This window comes from Salvelinus namaycush, unplaced genomic scaffold (assembly GCF_016432855.1).
Source record: "Salvelinus namaycush isolate Seneca unplaced genomic scaffold, SaNama_1.0 Scaffold571, whole genome shotgun sequence".
Classification (NCBI taxonomy): domain Eukaryota; kingdom Metazoa; phylum Chordata; class Actinopteri; order Salmoniformes; family Salmonidae; genus Salvelinus; species Salvelinus namaycush.
The window spans coordinates 115729-125029 of NW_024061277.1; positions in this window are offsets into that span (position 1 = coordinate 115729).

Consider the following 9301-nt stretch of genomic DNA (forward strand, 5'->3'; position numbering starts at 1 on the left):
TACTGAGACGCGTGATAATCCTCTAGCGCCGCAGAGAGACTCGAGCTCCCACATCACTGAAGAAAATCTGGGAGATATGTCATGCCTTTGAGTTTCACATGACCCCAGGCGCCACTGCACTTTACACCACCGTCACCCCTTCTACCTCTTCACCCACTCTCCCCTACTGAACGCGAGCTGAGAGCTCGGAATGGCGAAGGCATCGGCGGCATTCATCCCCACACAGACGGGTGAAGATGATGGTACTCTTGTGCTTCACATGCACGGAAACACACACATATCCCTTTTGTAAAATAATGAGGACATGCCCGGCGTTTTACTGACAAGCCATGGGCTAATCTGGCACAGTCTAGTGAACAGAAAGCAAGGTGCCGAGGTTGCCATTACCCCGTTTAAAATCCGAGACTCGCCTGTCGTTTTTGTTCAACCATTCCTTTACCATAAACTCTCTATAGTGACGACAGGCCTATGAAGCATTCTCAACTCAGAAAATGAAAGGAAAACATCAGCAGCACCGGCAGTCGGCTATATATTAATTGAGTAATTGGCATTCCGCATATCTGCTCGGTGTATTGAACTCCCGATCTTCTCCAAAACTGCAGACGCAATGCCAAGTGTTTCATACGAGATGTTGCTGTCGAACTGGAATTTATTTACAACTACTGCCCTTATTTTACGAATAATTAAATAGAGAAAATATTATATTCAAGTTCAATCTGCCAAAATAAACTAGGATGGCCCAATGGGTTGCCAAACAGGTGCCAGAATGACGTGCATATAGCAACAGGGAGACACAGCAATTCCCTACTACAGGATTTAACACTGGACAGCTCTATTCCAGTTTCTTTGAACTGAATACGCTGATATCACAAAAACAAACGTACGCGCGCACACTGGCTACACGCACACATACACGCAGGAATAGGCTTCCATAGCTACAAAGCTATTGGCATCAGTGACATGTAGTCTAATAATACCAGTGTTCCTTCATCCGTGACAACGCCCCTTGTTTTCTCGCAGATGAGCAGCTTTTCCATAGAAAATAGGATGCAAATCGAGTCCCTCTTCTCTAACATACTACGCTGCGTGTGTTTGCTGCGTGTATGTGCTGAGCTCGCCTCCTCGCGACCCTATGCCTGTGCCTGTGCTTCGGAAACGGTTGCTGAACTTTCCACTAAAGGAGCATTGCTATAGCAACCGATCACCAAGGAGCAATTTCTCTCAGGACACGTGGATCTGTGATTCGTAGATGACGTCACATGCACACGGATGGCCACAGATGGTTTTTACTCCTAGTCTCAATTTAGCTATACATTCATATGTTCCTCTGGAAGACTAACGCCTCAAATGCGTTCTATAGGTTTCAGAGGCGACACCTTCTACAAACAGACTCAACATCTATATTGCTTGTTGAATATGGAGAGAGGACGAGCCGACACGCGTGCACCAGCGGAGCTTCTATATGGCAATGGGCACGCTGGCACGGCTCTGCGACAGTGCCTGAAGGGTCACCAAGCGGTTATATTCCAGCGCCGAGATATTCAATAGAGCCGTGTAGAGAGAAGAGAGGAGAGAGAAGAGAGAAGAGAGAAGAGAGGAGAGAGGAGAGAGAAGAGAGGAGAGAGACGAGATGAGAGAGACGAGAGGAGAGAGAAGAGAGGAGAGAGAAGAGAGGAGAGAGACGAGAGGAGAGAGAAGAGAGGAGAGAGAAGAGAGGAGAGAGAAGAGAGGAGAGAGAGACAAGAGGAGAGAGGAGAGAGGAGAGAGAAGAGAGGAGAGAGAAGAGAGGAGAGAGAGAGAAGAGAGGAGAGAGAAGAGAGGAGAGAGAAGAGAGAAGAGAGGAGAGAGAAGAGAGGAGAGAGGAGAGAGACGAGAGGAGAGAGACGAGAGGAGAGAGAAGAGAGGAGAGAGAAGAGAGGAGAGAGAAGAGAGGAGAGAGACGAGAGGAGAGAGACGAGAGGAGAGAGACGAGAGAAGAGAGACGAGAGAAGAGAGGAGAGAGACGAGAGACGAGAGAAGAGAGGAGAGAGACGAGAGGAGAGAGACGAGAGGAGAGAGGAGAGAGATGAGAGGAGAGAGACGAGAGGAGAGGAGAGAGATGAGAGGAGAGAGACGAGAGGAGAGGAGAGACGAGAGGAGAGGAGAGACGAGAGGAGAGAGACGAGAGGAGAGAGACGAGAGGAGAGAGACGAGAGAAGAGAGAAGAGAGGAGAGAGACGAGAGAAGGAGGAGAGAGACGAGAGGAGAGAGACGAGAGGAGAGAGACGAGAGGAGAGAGACGAGAGGAGGAGGAGAGAGACGAGAGGAGAGAGACGAGAGGAGAGAGACGAGAGGAGAGAGACGAGAGACGAGAGGAGAGAGGAGAGACGAGAGGAGAGAGACGAGAGAAGAGAGGAGAGAGACGAGAGAAGAGAGGAGAGAGACGAGAGAAGAGACGAGAGAAGAGAGGAGAGAGACGAGAGGAGAGAGACGAGAGAAGAGAGGAGAGAGACGAGAGGAGAGAGAAGAGAGGAGAGAGAAGAGAGGAGAGAGACGAGAGAAGAGAGGAGAGAGACGAGAGGAGAGAGACGAGAGAAGAGAGGAGAGAGATGAGAGGAGAGAGACGAGAGGAGAGGAGAGAGAAGAGAGGAGAGAGACGAGAGGAGAGAGACGAGAGGAGAGAGAAGAGAGGAGAGAGACGAGAGTAGAGAGACGAGAGGAGAAAGACGAGAGGAGAGAGACGAGAGGAGAGAGAAGAGAGAAGAGAAAAGAGAGACGAGAGAAGAGAGGAGAGAGACGAGAGGAGAGGAGAGAGACGAGAGAAGAGAGGAGAGAGAAGAGAGGAGAGAGACGAGAGGAGAGAGACGAGAGAAGAGAGGAGAGAGAAGAGAGGAGAGAGACGAGAGGAGAGAGACGAGAGACGAGAGGAGAGAGGAGAGAGAAGAGAGGAGAGAAACGAGAGGAGAGAGACGAGAGGAGAGAGACGAGAGGAGAGAGACGAGAGGAGAGAGAAGAGAAGAGAGAGAGACGAGAGGAGAGAGAAGAGAGGAGAGAGAAGAGAGAGAAGAGAGAGGAATATTTTGGCGGTGCTAATAATCTCCTCGTTACTGCAGCCACGCGCTGGCTCATTGTGACATCCAGATGGTGCGCGCTGATCGATACAATGAGATGAGACGGATTCATCATTAGCTTTGAGTGAATTATTCCAGCAACATGCTAACTTCTATTTACTTCTCTATAGCCTGCATAAGACTGTCAGTAGAGAGAGATTGCATGGACTAAATGAGATAGGCATATAGAATCTGTGAGCAGGTTCATTGCATAATTGTTTCCACCTCTAGATAGGCCTATACCTGAAATTGTTTAGGTATTGCCTAATCAATTGTGGCGGTCAGTAAATAATATAATATTAATAAATGGATTTTATATTGTAGATATGTGATAGTAGAGTAGTGGCCTGAGGGAACACACGTAATGTGCTGTTAAAAGTATTGTGATAATATTTTAAATTGTATATACTTGCCTTAATGTTGCTGGACCCCAGGAACAGTAGCTGCTAATGGGGATCCTTAATAAATACAAATACAAATAAATCATTACAGAGAGCTACTCCGAAAAGACCAAATGGATGGAGGGCAGCACCTGCTCAGGCTGAATCAAACCAACCCAATGTCAACGTGGCCAACCACCGGGTACAAAGCCAGTCAGTCAGAAGTGCTGAAGCCTACACAGTAATTGAGACTGCAGCATTGGCGGCCGAGCCGCTGCCGACCCTACCGTCCAACTCACCTTAGTAGATCTGTTTAATTGCATTTAGGCCAAGGCAAAAAGGCATTACACTCAGTGCCATTGAGATTCTCATTTGAAAGCTGCATTAGAAATGAATTGCTAATTACTTTGAATGACTTCATATAATAATTAGAAAACTAACTGGTGAACATTTACTGAAAACCAAAATGGAGGAACCCAAAGCGGAATCACTCGTTAACGACTTGAACGGCTTAGTTAATTAGGTAATTATTAAACCAGAAAAGGTTGAGAAAAGAATGTTCTGCTTCACATCGCGAATTTCTATTGACTTCGAAGAGAACTCAATTCAGAGCTAGGCTACTGTCCGTTGTGATTATCTGGGTGCCCCTGCGGTCTATTATGGGCGATCCCATTGCATTAGACAAAATATAAGCTACACATAAACAAGTAACACGGGGGTTTATGTAATAGACCTATTACAGATAGGCTACTGCTGTTAAAACATATAAACATGTTGGTGATACAAATGCTCAGTTCAGAACTGCTGCTTTAGGCTGATGGAATATGATGTAAACCAGGGTCGCAACTTTGGTTTTAGAAGTGGGGGGGACCTCATTTATTTATTTGTATTTTATTTTATTATCCAGTCAGATAAACACTCCAACCAGCCTACCAGACCGCTCGGAGGCGTCCACGTGGTCCTAAAGCACACCGTCGTCTCATTTTGTATCACATTCCAATGATAAAACTGGGGTGGACAGAAATGCAATTTCAGAATGTGGGGGACATGTCCCCATCTCGAGTGAAAGTTGCGCCCCTGATGTAAACGAACCCGGTATAATAGCGAAGAACAATGATGTTCCACCTCATGTAGAGCATTATTGAGTAAACAGTATAGGCCTAATCAATAAGCATTCATCCAGTGAAAACATCTCCTGTGACAGAGGGTCGCACTTGAATGCACAGTGTATGATAGCTGTAGCTGGGCGGCAGGTCCAGGGGACTCGGAGGTGTCACGTCACTATGTGTGGACCCGAGCCCAAAAAAAGTGTCAAACTGTGACAATCAGCACCTCCCAGTGGTCCAGTGTCCCTAGAGGCGCGTGGCGAATGAGTCTGTGAGCCAAGCAGATCCGGGTGTTTCCGAAGAGCGGCAGTCACTGAGTTTGCTTCGCTCCAGTCCACGCGCAAAGTAGGACCGTCATGCCACGAGAGGGACTCAGGAGCCACTGCAGGGGCTAACCCAGAGGGAGCGTTTAGAATGCTAAGCGGGCCATACGTGGTATTTCAATGTAGTGTCCCTTAGATAAGGCCGACTATTAACCCCAGTTAATACCTATTTAGAATAGCAACGCAAACAGGGTGCACTTGAATTGAGATACCACGGGGGCCTATCCGAGGAGGGCTGTGCTCGTGCACATCAACTTTGCAGTCATGCCATGTCATGCAGGCAAGGCTCTTATGTCGTTTGTATTTTTTTCAACACAGACTAAGCTATAAGGAGGTCAGAGTAGAGGGGGCCAGTTATCTTCCCTGCTAATCAAATAAAGCAGAGAATATAATATGCCATCTCTTTATGAAAATACAAATTTTATTTTCCACCCAAACACCCCTCCACCTGGCTGCATGCACTTCAACCGCCCTCCAGTATGAGTGCCAAGGCACTAACCAATAGGCACAAATGGAAAAAGACTATGGGCACGTCGTGCTCGAGCGAGCTCATATGGCACCATCACTTCAGCCATCTTCCTCAGACTGGAATTGGCACTGAACAAAACCTAATTGAACAACACTCCAGAGAAATAGACCGAATTGTCCTTGTTGTTTAGTACACAATCTCACACTCAATTCATGCAAATATGTACAAAAAGTATTTCAGCAGATTTCGTGCGTTTTTGTGTGGCTTAATTCGTGTGAAAATACACACATTTTTGGGCGACATAATTCGTAGGATAAGACACATTTTTTGTGCGACTTCATTCATAGGAAAAAAACATTTTTGGGAGGGCAAACCTTGGGAACAATCTTTTTAAAGTTATTGGAGCAATGCATTTTGGGCAATGGTGTTCTACACTCCCTTTTTTGTGTCCCACATTTATTTATATAAAAAACTAACGTGTTAACTGCCCAATATTGTTAATCAACCCAGGTTGTCAAAATACACCAAAATACTTATTTTTATTAATGCCACCATTTTTGTTTTCTTTGCCTGTTTCCGCTTAATACTTTGGGTTACTGATGCTATGTCGGATTTTATGAGGGTTACCAGATTGGACCAAAAAAATCTGTATTTATTTTTTTGTGGTATCGATGAAGGTATTTGATTTGGGAATAGTGATACATTTTCATTATGGAAAATGTATTAATAATAAATATGGGGAAACAGAAGACCTGCAAAAAAAATCTGTTTGGTTTAAAGCTGCATGGTATTTGCACCTACAACAAGCCTGGACTATGATCAATTAATCCATATCAATGCAGTTAAACAGGTTCATGTAAAATAATGACTTATGTTGGCTTACACTTAATGCACTTCCAAGGCCATTTCATGATGATTATTACGGTTGTGTCAATCATGTTATATACTGAGGCAATTGAAACAAAGCATATGCCAGCATTGTAGGACTACTGCCTCTGCCCAGAGGCCTACTAGGCTTTCATGTCAACAGCCGTTAGAGCTCACTTTGCCACATATGAGCCCTGGTTAGAGTCCCTGTTGCAGCTTTCACTTTCTTACGCCACATTGGTGGCAGCGTTGGGATCACGTCCAGCTCACGTCTAGTTATGTGATCTAATGGTGGGAAGCATTCTGTTTTTCAACATTGTGTTGGGTGTAATTACATTGATATATCTAGTGAACAATGGATAAGCAACAATGGGCATGACAGATAGAAGTAGTCACTACAGGTGTGATCAAGCCTTACATTAAAGTTGCCTGAAGCTGAATGGAAAGTGTTATGCCCTGATCAGTTATTCAGAAGAACATCCTCTGTGACTGTCTAATTTACATAAGTTAACTTACCAGTGTGGAGCCAAAACAAACACATTCTACACATTTACAAACTACCTGTTTAAAGTCTTATTACAACCATAGTGTTATTTTGTTACTGAAGCTTATATGTCAAATAACCTGACAATGATCCACATCATATGGGTAGACAAATAATGTAAGTGTGTTATGCAGCAAACACAACTATCCTTTTTTTAGGATGCAAACCAGTAATATAAATCACTGTTGATCCATCCTGTTCTGATCTAATGAGATGGATGTGGGATTTACTACAGCCTAGAATACAGGCCTTTGCCAGTCATGAAGGACGAAGCTAGGACCCTCTTGATTCTCATTGGCGAAGACTGAACTCAAGTTAGGGGTTATATGTCAGACTCTCCTATACCACGTTGCCCAACATGTTATACCCCATAGGTTGTAAGTAAACCCTATTAAAGTGATATAACTTGCATCATTATTATAGGGCTGTGAAACCCATAGTCTAATGGCTTTAGACTGAGCATTTCTCACCATTCATTTACGGATAGCAATTTACAATTTTTATAACAGGTAGTGTCCATTTATTTACAGTAGTGTGTTGATTAATTATTGCTTTTTTTCAGTGGAAATACAGAATATGTATAAAAATACCAAATATACCAAAAGCTAAATCAAGCAGAGATTTACAACTATTTAACCATGTTAATCATTACTGAAACATGCAAACTACAAACATTTAACCAGTAAAAGATAATAAATTCATGACAACTACAAACAAATGTTTTATTAAAAGTAATTCATACAAAAGTTGGCTATAACATGAGTACAAACAAAGTGAGTGTGTGTATATGTCTGTAAGTGTTTGTGTGTGTGTGTATTATAATTTCCCATCGTAAAAATGTATCCCCATTCCCCAATCAAATAACTTAATCGATACCACACAAAAAAAATAAAAGAAATAAAAAATGTTCTCCAATTTGGCAACCCTCAATAAATTTGACATAGCCTTGTATAAAATGCATTATGAAAGAAAATGTGTAATGTAGGCTCCACTAAAAAATGTATTTTCCTATGAATGAAGTCGCACAAAAATGTGTCTATTCACACAAATTAAGCCACACAAAAACCGCAAAAAATGCACGAAATCTGATTAAATACTTTTTGTACATATTTGCACGAATTGAGTGTGAGATTTTGTTGTTCATAAACGCTTGCGTCATTATTTGGCACAGTGGTGGTCCCTCTTAGGTAATAGTTTCCATCAGTTGTTCCAATACAAAAACGATAAATATTGTAGTTCATTCTATTTGTCAAACTTATCTCTGAAGGAGGGACCAAGGTTGCAAAGCAGAAGCACGGAAATGCCCTACAGGTGTTTCAGCACTTGGACAGCTTCTACTCTACAGTGCACTGTGTGATCGCTGTTTTCAATTGATAGCTTGTGAAGCTGAGTGCAACATGACTAGATAATCAACTATGCAAGTGCCATTTAGTAGTATATTACAAAAACCTGTCTCTGCTGGATGTGTCCTTTCAGTAATCAGAGTGGGTCTATATTGTCAAAACATAAGTTCTATTTTGCTCTCCTCTCAAGAAACCGTGTCTAGTTACAACATGTGAAAATAACAACTCTTTGCTCGATTAGTCGCCGGCACCCATCTCTGCTATTGAGGCCAGTATAACTGACCTCATCACTCACGAGCTCAAGTTGCTCGCGCCAGTAGGATTCAATATCTGCCATTTAATTGGATGTATTGAGATCAAATGCCTCGGGGTGTTTTGTATCTTGGAATCCATGGCTCGCTCGCTAATTAATGTATTGTTCAGAGGGGTTATGGATGCACGCGCTGTTTTGTAAATTAGATTCATGGAAGGGGCTTGGAAGGCGTTGGTTTGTCATTTGAGCCGGTGGCCGCTGGCTCCTTTTTGATGTGTGTTGATTTCCTACCCTCACACACACAGATTGCTGTGGGGTAGACGAGCCATGCACTGCGCCCTCTGTTACCCCCTTGGATCACACAGAGAGACCCACACACCTCACTTCCTGTTTCTATGACGACGGAATGACTTGATGCTGAGGTCGTGTTGGTGAGAATTAGCAAACCAATAAACACAAATAACCTACCGACCGGCACCACTGTCGATCTAAATGCCAATATTTACATGTCTAATACCTGCCAAGTAAACAAGGATTTTCACTTGCCTTTGGATTGACAAATGGATCAGGTTATGACCTTTAAAAAAAAAATCACAGTAGTCTCCCCACAACACAAACAACATGTAGGCTCTAATGTAGCCAGATTATATAAGACATAAAACAACAGATGAATCAATCAGTCAAAGGCAAAACCGCATCCCTATGCGATCATGTCTCATAGCAATCTCGAGGATTCTATAAAGGCTTAAATCCCTGGTTCACAGAGCAGTGCAATGAAGACCAATCTGTAAAAAAAAAATATATATATATAGCTAGGACAAAATAAAATACAATCAGATTCAAAAAACAAATTACGAATGGGGGGGGGGGGTATGATTTGGAGCGTTGCAATCTTATAGACCTAGCCTAGGATTTTTGTCGATTGTC